This window comes from Macaca nemestrina, chromosome 17 (assembly GCF_043159975.1).
Source record: "Macaca nemestrina isolate mMacNem1 chromosome 17, mMacNem.hap1, whole genome shotgun sequence".
NCBI lineage: Eukaryota > Metazoa > Chordata > Mammalia > Primates > Cercopithecidae > Macaca > Macaca nemestrina.
The window spans coordinates 66,443,015-66,452,555 of record NC_092141.1 but is presented as its reverse complement, the minus strand read 5'-3'; the positions used below and the strand labels follow the sequence as shown (position 1 = coordinate 66,452,555).

The 9,541-nt window shown below is 47.5% G+C and overlaps 1 non-coding gene across 1 annotated transcript; it reads left to right on the top strand.

The window, feature by feature from the left end:
* The first annotated feature begins 9,008 nt into the window (after positions 1-9,008).
* On the top strand, positions 9,009-9,115 carry LOC112424990 (U6 spliceosomal RNA). Its single transcript, XR_003015962.1, has one exon. It is a non-coding gene; the product is annotated as a U6 spliceosomal RNA (small nuclear RNA).
* Positions 9,116-9,541: the final 426 nt, after the last annotated feature.

Genomic DNA, 9,541 nt, shown 5'->3' with positions numbered 1-9,541 from the left:
CTCCAGCCTGGGCAATCGAGCAATACCCCAATCTCTAAAAAAACAAAACAAAAGAAAAACAACAAATAAAATACAGTAACTTCTATTGTACTGGGGACTGTCATCTTGCTGGCCTTTCCTTAACTGTGTTAGAGTCTAGGGTCTGCCTCTGGTTTGGGAAATCAACCCCCTTCCTGGTATTGGCCTCAGATCTCTTAGGATCATAAAGTAATCATTTTTTAATGCAGTGATTAGTTCATTTAACGATCTTAAAGTTACAGCCCTTGGTGTTGTTTTCTTTTTTAAAATTTCTCTCTTTTTTTTTTTTTGAGACAGGTTCTCACTCTGTCTCCCAGGCTGGAGTGCAGTGGCATAATCACGGCTCACTGCAGCCTCAACCTCTTGGGCTCATGTGATCCTCCTGCCTCAGCCTCCTGCATAGCTGGGACCACAGGCACACACCATCATGCCTGGCTAATTTTTCTATCTTTTGTAGAGATGAGGTTTTTCCATGTTGCCCAGGCTGGTCTTCAATTCCTGAGCTCAAGCGATCTGCCAGTCTTGGCCTCCCAAAGCTCTGGGATTACAGGTGTGAACCACCATGCCTGGCCAAGTGTTTTAACTCATACGTTTAAGTAAAAGAATGAATGTATAGTCTTCCTGTGCAACAATATGATGAACATATGGTTCTAAATAAGAATACCAGCAAATTGGTAACTGGAGACTTAAAGACTTTGTTTGAAACTTTCAGTTATTTTTGAAAAAGGGCTTCTATGTTTTGAGCTTTCTTATATATATGTGTGTGTGTGTAGATACACAAAAGAAAGCTCAAGATACACTGTGTGTGTGTGTGTGTGTGTGTGTGTGTGTGTGTGTACTGTATATCAGCCTACAAATAGTAGAGAGACCAAAACCCTCCCACTGAGGTCACAGAGGACTATGAGAGGAACCAGGGAATGAATCAGGTAACGAATTCATGCATTTTTAAAAATACAGCTATTTAATCATGCTTCATATCAATATTATTATTTAATTATTTATTTATTTTTGTAGAAACAGGGTCTCACTATGCTGCCCAGGCTGGTCTCAAATTCCTGGCTTCAAGTGATCTTCCCACCTCACCCTCGCAAAGTGTTGGCATTACAGGCATGAGCCACTGCCTCCAAATTCATGCATTTTTGAGGATAAGAGCCGGGGGAATAAAATGTTTAAAAACTTGCCTGAGTTTCCCATCATTAAGTCCATATTGACATGTAAGGGGTAGCTGGGGACAGAGAAAAGAAACTCAGAGCTAATGAATCTGTGGCAAAAGTTGACAGCATTCCATGCTGGAAATGATTAAAACATCCTCCAGGAGGTATGACCTGGAGTCTCCTCCCCACCCCACCAAGGGCTCCCACCCAGCCCATGCTGACTCCAATTGCCCTTGACTGCATAGTTTCTGCTGGTCCAAGCAACCTTCTCCTGCCACGCCTAACCTTGGAGAGCAGGTAATGTGGTGGTAACTGTGGGTGGGTACAAAGTAAGCCCATGCGTGGTAGGCAGTGCTGGGGCATGGGGTATATGTGATCTGCACTGTCAGGGCTGCTGGGCCATAGGTAGGGAGCCTCCCTCTACCCAGATAAGCCTCTGTTGTGGAGTAACTATTGCAGTGACCTCTGGGATGAGAGTTTCTATGGTCTGAGGTGAGTCAAGGTGAGTCTAAAAAAATATACAAAGGCCACCGTCTGGGTCATGGCAGGGCAGCTAGGAGCCAGGGTCTCTGAGTCGGGAGGGGTTCTATCATCATGTGCTCAGCACATGGGGAGCAAATGGAGGGCCCTATTTTCTGAGAAGCCTCAGGGAGAATGCCCCTATAGATGAGGAGTTGATAAGTGATGGAGCTGACATCCCACTCTGGGCATCCAGGGGCAGTGGGAGTCTTCCTGGCCGTTGGCCACCAGGCAGGGGGACCCTCTAGATCAGAGCAACCTCATAGTCTTGACATGATGAGTTAGTCCTCACCTTTCCACCTGCCAGCCCCTTTCTGCTTCCTCCAGCATGTTTTTATCTGTGGGAAAACAGGCGAAGCCCAAGCTTGTTAGAAAACTGACTGCATCAAGACACTGTGGATTCTCAAAGGTCTTGTGGATATATGAGGTGAGTGGCTAGAAGTTTTGCTGAGAATCCACTTGTTTATCTGTTTATTTATTTGAGATGGGGTCTCACTCTGTTGCCCAGGCTGTAGTGCGGTGGCACCATCACAGCTCACTGCAGCCTCAATCTCCTGGGCTTAAGGTATCCTCTTGCCTCAGCCTCTGGGAAGCTGGGACTATAGGCCCACACCACCAAACCTGGCTAAGTTTTTATTTGTTGTGGAGATGGGGGGGGTGGTCTCTGTATGTTGCCCAGACTGGTCTCGAACTCCTGGCCTCAGGTGATCCTCCTGCTTTGGCCTCCCAAAATGCTGGGATTACAGGTATGAGCAACAGCGCCCTGCAGAATCCACTCATTTAAAGAACCATCTCCAGAGAGGGGTTCCCGCCATCTCCCTCTAACTCCTGTTCTTTTCCCTTTTCAAGAAGTGCTCTGGTTTAATTCAACCAACGCTTCCTGAGCAAAGCACCGTGCCTGGCTCTCTGAGGAATTAAAAGTTAAAAGCCAGGCCGGGCATAGTGGCTCACACCTGTAATCCCAGCACTTTGGGAGGCCGAGGTGGGCAGATCACCTGAGGTCAGGAGTTCAAGACCAGCCTGGCCAATACGGTAAAACCCCGTCTCTACTAAAAATACAAAAATTAGCTGGGTATGGTGGGGGGCACCTGTAGTCCTAGCTACTCGGGAGGCTGAAGCAGGAGAATCACTTAAACCAGGGAGGTGGAGGTGGCAGTGAGTGGAGATCTTGCCACTGCACTCCAGCCTCAGTGACAGAGCGAGACTGTCTCAAGAAAAAAAAAAAAAAGTTACCGGGCGCGGTGGCTCAAGCCTGTAATCCCAGCACTTTGGGAGGCCGAGACGGGTGGATCACGAGGTCAGGAGATCGAGACCATCCTGGCTAACACAGTGAAACCCCATCTCTACTAAAAAATACAAAAAAAAAAAAAACTAGCCGGGCGAGGTGGCCGGCGCCTGTAGTCCCAGCTACTCAGGAGGCTGAGGCAGGAGAATGGTGTGAACCTGGGAGGCGGAGCTGGCAGTGAGCCAAGATCCAGCCACTGCTCTCCAGTCTGGGCGACAGAGCGAGACTCCATCTCAAAAAAAAAAAAAAAAAAAAAAAGTTAAATCCTAGCTCTCTTCCAGGACTTTGGTGGTCTAGTGGGACAGGGTGGCCTGACATTTACAAAACTATGTAAACTGGAGGATCCTTATGTAAGTGACAAGCTACAAGTCCGCCAAAAGTCACTGACATAAGGCAGATTGATTAATAGGAGAAAAGGAATGCAAATGTGTGTAACATGTATACATGGGAGGCTTAAGAATGAAGCTCCAACTTCCCAGTGAGGTATGGAAGCTCATCCACCATCTTGAAGTTACAGAAAGAATGGGTGGCTTGGATTCTGTTAAAAACAGGTCATGGGAAGGGGGAGAAGAGGAATTCTATCGAAGGGCAGAGGGAGAATGATTGGATCGAGGAACAAAAATTAACTTGTAAATAGTTCTCCCTGGATTTTAAATGGTCCTCAGAGACAGTCATTATCTTGAAAAAGGGTCATGTTGAGACTCTTTTTATGGCTACATTTTTGGTCTTCTTTCCTGTAATGGATAATGGGATAAAGGAAGGAGGAGAAGAACAATTGTTCTTGTAAGTCAGTCCTATTTTCTTTTTTTTGAGACAGAGTATCACACTTGTTGCCCAGACTGGAGTGCAATGGGATGATCTCAGCTCACTGCAACCTCCACCTCCTGGGTTCCACCGGTTCTTGTGCCTCATCCCCCCAAGTAGCTGGAATTATAGGCGTGTGTCACCAGGCTCAGCTAATTTTTGTATTTTTAGTAGAGATGGGGTTTTGCCATGTTGGCCAGGCTGGTTTTGAACTTCTGACCTCAGGTGATTAACCTGCCTTGGCCTCCCAAAGTGCTGGGATTACAAGTATGAGTCACCATGCCTGGCCAGTCCTATCTTTATAGGCAAAAGATAGGGGGGAAAAAATCTCTTCCAGGCTCCCAGGGGTAAAAAAAACCTCTCAAGGGTTTTTTATTTAATATAGTCATGGCCTGGTGCAATGGCTCGCACCTATAAGCCCAGCACTTTGAGAGGCTGAGGTTGGCGGATCACTTGAGCTTAGGAATTTGAGACCAGCCTGGCCAACATGGTGAAACCCCATCTCTATAAAAAATACAATAATTGGCCAGGTGTAGTGGCTCACGCCTGTAATCCAAGCACTTTGGGAGGCTGAGGCGGTTGGATCACCTGAGGTCGAGTGTTCGAGACCAGCCTGACCAACATGGTGAAACTCCATCTCTACTAAAAATACAAAAATTAGCCGGGCGTGGTGGCACATGCCTGTAATCCCAGCTACTCAAGAGGCTGAGGCAGGAGAATCGCTTGAACCCAGGAGGTGGAAGTTGCAGTGAGCTGAGATCATATCACTGCACCCTAGCCTGGGCAACAGAACGAGACTCTGTCCCCCCCCGCCAAAAAAAAAAATTAGCCCAGCGAGGTGGTGGGCACCTGTAATCCCGGTACTCGGGAGGCTGAGGTGGGAGGATCACTTGAACCTGGGAGGTACAGTGAGTCGTGATCATGCCACTGCACTCCTGCTGGGCAACAGAGCAAGACCCTGTCTCAAACAAACGAATAAAAAAAGTACTTATTATATTGGGAGTCATAGTTTGGGGTGACATATTTTGATTTCCTTTGTAGAAATATCAGTGAGTTCCCTATTATTTTGTCCTCAGTAGAGAAGGTTCGTTAATACCCTCTAGGGACATGGCCAGCCAAGTTGGGGAAGGAATGAGGATGGAAAGTCATTCGGACTCCTCTTTGGTAGGAACCCAAGCAAGCCGCTCCTTAGGCGTTTTCCCGACAGCTAGAAATCCAGAGGCTTTGGATCTTGAGAAGAACATGAAGGAAGGATGCCAGGAAGTACAGTCTGGTCGGCTGATAAATAAGTGCAGCTGGGCCCAGGGCCCTGGCAGCTTCTCCCAGGGCAAGGTTGACTCATTCACTCGAACAACTTTATTTGCAGACGAGAAAGCAAAGAGGGAAGAGGAGCTGTAACTTACCACACACCTCATCCAAAAATTGCATTTACTACCAAAAAGAAAGTCTGATTTTACCTGAAGCCGAATCTTCTATTCTAGGTGGGGGCTCTGGATTGTGTTGAGAGAGGAGCCACCTTTTCTTTACTCAGTTATCTTCCTACGATGGGTCTTTTTTTTTTTTTTTTTTTTGAGACAGGGTCTCACTCTGTTGCCCAGGCTGGAATGCAGTCGTCCCATCAATGCTCACTGCAGCCACTTGAGAACCTCCTGGGTCTCAAGTGATCCTCCGAGCTCAGTTTCCCCAGTACCTGGGACTATAGGCCCGTGCCACCACGCCCGGGGAATTTTTTGTATTTTTTGTAGAAACAGGGTCTGGCTTTGTTGCCTAGGCTGGTCTGTAACTCCTAGGCTCAAGTGTGCTCCTGTGTCAGCCTCCCAAAGTGTTGGGATTATAGGCATGAGCCCCTGGCCTAGAATGGGTGTTGTCTGCATTACTGTAGATGGGATTCAAAACCTAGCTCCGGTTCACAGTTTTGTCCGAGCAGCAGGGCTACAGCCCAAACTGCAAAATGTACAGTTTTATTTTTGTTTTTAATTACTTTTCTTTTGTATGCTTTTTTTTTTTTCCCCTACCAAGTGATCAATGGAGGAAGTGTTTCACAGTAGACATGGGAAACTGGCCAGATCAACTGCTGTCACCTTCTAAGTGAGTGACCCAGTTTATGTTTTAGAAAAACATGTTGAGAAAAACAGCTGGAGGGAGAGGTGGGTTAATCATTGTTCGCCAGTGCAAAGGGCTGGCTTCTCTCTGGCACAGTGAGAAAGTTCAGCTTCAGGACCTTGAACTGTGCATCTGTTGACCAGGTAGGGGAAGCATGGAGCGTGTCTCAGGATGGGTTGCACATTTTGTCCACAGAAGAAAACCTGAAGGCGTTTGCTGCATTGTAAACAGTTCGGAACTCCCCACTAGACACCTTCCTCCTGCCATCCCATGGCCTGCCTTCTTCCAAGATCAAATGAGTCACCAGAACCTTCATGGGAAGCACGAACTGCCCTTCCTCTTCTTCACCTCCCTCTTCCTTAGCCGCCTTCCCCAAAAGAAGCTGTTGTTCCCTCCAGGAAGTAACCTGTTTCCACGAACATTTAACTAGTTCCCTCACAAACAGATGGCAGACTTTTCTGTTTTGTTGTTGTTTGTTTGTTTGTTTTTGAGACAGAGTCTTGCTCTGTTGCCCAGGCTGGAGTGCAGTGGCGTGATCTCAGCTCAATGCAACCTCCGCCTCCCAGGCTCAAGAAATTCTCCTGCCTCAGCCTCCCAAGTAACTGAAATTACAGGCGCATGTCATCACGCCCGGCTGATTTTTTGGGTTTTTAGTAAAGACAGGGTTTCACCATGTTGGCCAGGCTGGTCTCAAACTTCTGACCTCAAGTGATCCACCTGCCTCAGCCTCCCAAAGTGCTGGGATTACAGGCTTGAGCCACCACGCCCAACCTCTTCTCCCATTCTTCATCAACCCTTTGCAGTGCCAAACCACCTTTGCAGTTAGAAAACATTTTTGCTGTCAAATTTCATCCATCCTGCCAGGAGTTAAACTTTGTTGATGGCGCACTACAGAGGCAGAGGCAAGGGAAAGAAGTTAAGAAACATTCTTGCTGTCAAATTTCATCCTTCCTGCCAGGAGTTAAACTTTGTTGATGGCGCACTACAGAGGCAGAGGCAAGGGAAGCAAACCTGCAAAAGTGTGGTCAGGACTATTTTTAAAAGGCTCCCCTTGGTCCTGGTCTGTATGCCAGAGGCAAAGAAGGGCTATTTGAGGAGAGAAGGAAAGTGTGACTTGAGCTAAGCCCAAACCGCTGTCCCTCCTTGCTTCAATTCAAGGATTCTTTGGAAGAACTGAGACCGACTAAAGAAGGAGGGAAAGAAACCAAGTCATCAATTGCCCAGCTGTTGCTCAGCCTGGTTGTGGACGGGAGAGAGGTGGGGGTTGGTGGGTAGGAGGTGGGCAGGGGGCAGAAGGTGCTTCTTCCTTCTCCTTGGGAGACTCTCAGAAACACTCCCAAGCCTCCAGCAGGCAGCCCAGGAAACCGTAACCCCGCCATGGGCATCACTGGGTTTTAAAAATAAAATAAATAAAATTAAAGAGCTGTGCAACCTTGGCCAAGTCACTGGAGTCTCTGGGTTTTGCTTTTGTCAACTGTAAAATGAGACCCAGGGACCCTCACCCTCCTTTCAGCTTTGATATTCTAAGCAGTGGCAGTCCTTTGAACATAACTCCAATGAAGTGGTGCCTGGCTTTGAATTATCTAACAGAAGTAAATGATTAATGATTGTCAGAAGAAAAAGATAAACGTGGTCTATTTTAAAAATTATTATTTTTTTTTTTGAGAGAGGGTCTCACTCTATTGCCCAGGCTTGAGTGCCATGGTGCGATCTCCGCTTGCTGCAACTTCCGACTCCTGGGTTCAAGCAACTCTCCTGCTTCAGCCTCCCGAGTAGTTAGGATTACAGGCACATGCCACCATGCCCGGCTAACTTTTTGCATTTTTAGTAGAGATGGGGTTTCACCACGTTGCCTGGCTTGTTCTCGAACTCCTGAGCTCAGATGATCCATCCACCTTGGCATCCCAAAGTGCTGGGATTACAGGTGTGAGTCACCATGCCTGGCCTTTTTCTTTTTTGTTTTTTGAGATAGGGTCTCACTCTGTTGCCCAGGCTGGAGTGCAGGGGCACGATCTTGGCTCACTGGAACCTCCTCCTTCTGGGTTCAAGCGATTCTTGTGCCTCAGCCACTCGAGTAGCTGGGACTACAGGCACATGCCACCATGGCCCGACTAATTTTTGCTTTTTTTTTTTTTTAGTAAGGATGGGGTTTCACCATATTGGCCAGGCTGGTCTCGAACTCCCGACCTCAGGTGATCTACCTGCCTCGGCCCCCCAAAGTTCTGGGATTATAGGAGTGAGCCTAAAATATTTTCAAAAGTAATACACACTCACATTATTAAAAAGATTCAGAGTTCAAAAGAGTATTCCGTGAAGGTAGTCTTCCCCCTACTCCTGAATACCTTCTAAACACCAGGGCAGCCAGAACCCAGCCTGACCTGAGGGGCACCATGAGTCAGAGAAGCCCCCACAATTCTCTATGAAAGCTCCCCACACAGAACCTGTCGCAGTCCAGATTGGAGTCATCCCTTCTACCCGCTTTCATTCCCACGTTTTCTTGCCCCTGGCTCTGGCCATGCAGTCCTTTAATCAACTCTTTCTTTAAAAGCAGAGGAAATTCCATCCCAACCAAAATGCCAGTGTTGTACAGTCAGTTATTAGTTCTTCCCTCTTGCAGAGCCAGCTGGGAAAGATAATTAGGAAATTAGTAGTCTTGGACCCTTTAACCCACACCTTACCCCCTCTGAGAGTTCTCAAATAAGGACCTTGACTCAGAGAAGGGAAGAGGTGAGGCCCAGAATTGTCATGAAAATAAACAGTGAGGCTCCTAGGTCCCCAGGCCTGGGGGTGGCTATAGAGCTATTCTGAGCTGTGAAAACACAGCAGTGCTCTACTAGCAAGTAAACAGCCGCCTGTCCCGCCAGCGCCTGTCTGCCTGGCAGTGCCTGATCTTTAGCCAGCAGGCCAGAGAGACAGGGAGAGCAGCAGGGAGAGTCTAGCGTGCCTCTCTTCTTTAGGGTGGAAAGGAACAGCAGTGTTTATTTTTAACATTTCATTCACTCCAGTGGTTGTGAAGTGGAGAGAGAGGCTAGCACCAGGGTCATGTAAGTCCAGGGGTTCTCTCCAACCTTGAATCCCAGAGAGCAGGATGCTTGTTGCTCCCTCCTCAATGCCTGGGGACTTCAGTGATCGCTGCAGCAGCACATATACTAAAATTGCAATGGTACAGGGAAGATTAGCGTGGGCCCTACACAAGGATGACATGGAAATTCGTGAAGCATTCCATACAGAAAAAATTAAATTAAAAATAAATATGAAAAATAAAGCTTGGACCAGCCTGGGTTACATGGCAAAACCCCATCCCTACAAAAAAAAAAAAAAATAAACCCACAAAAATTAAACCCACAAAAAAACACCCACAAAAATTACCTGGGTGTAGTGGTATGTGCCTGTAGTCCCGGCTACTTGAGAGGCTGAGGCGGGAGCACCACGTGAGGCAGGAGGCGGAGGTTGCAATGAGCTGAGATCCCACCACTGCACTCCAGCCTGAGTGACAGAGTGAGACAAACAAACAAAAATAAAGCCTGGGGGCCAGGCGTGGTGGCTCACGCCTCTAATCCTAGCAGTTTAGGGGGAGGTTGAGGAGGGGGGATCATGAGGTCAGGAGATGGGGACCATCCTGGCCAACATGGTGAAATCCCGTCTCTACTAAAAATAC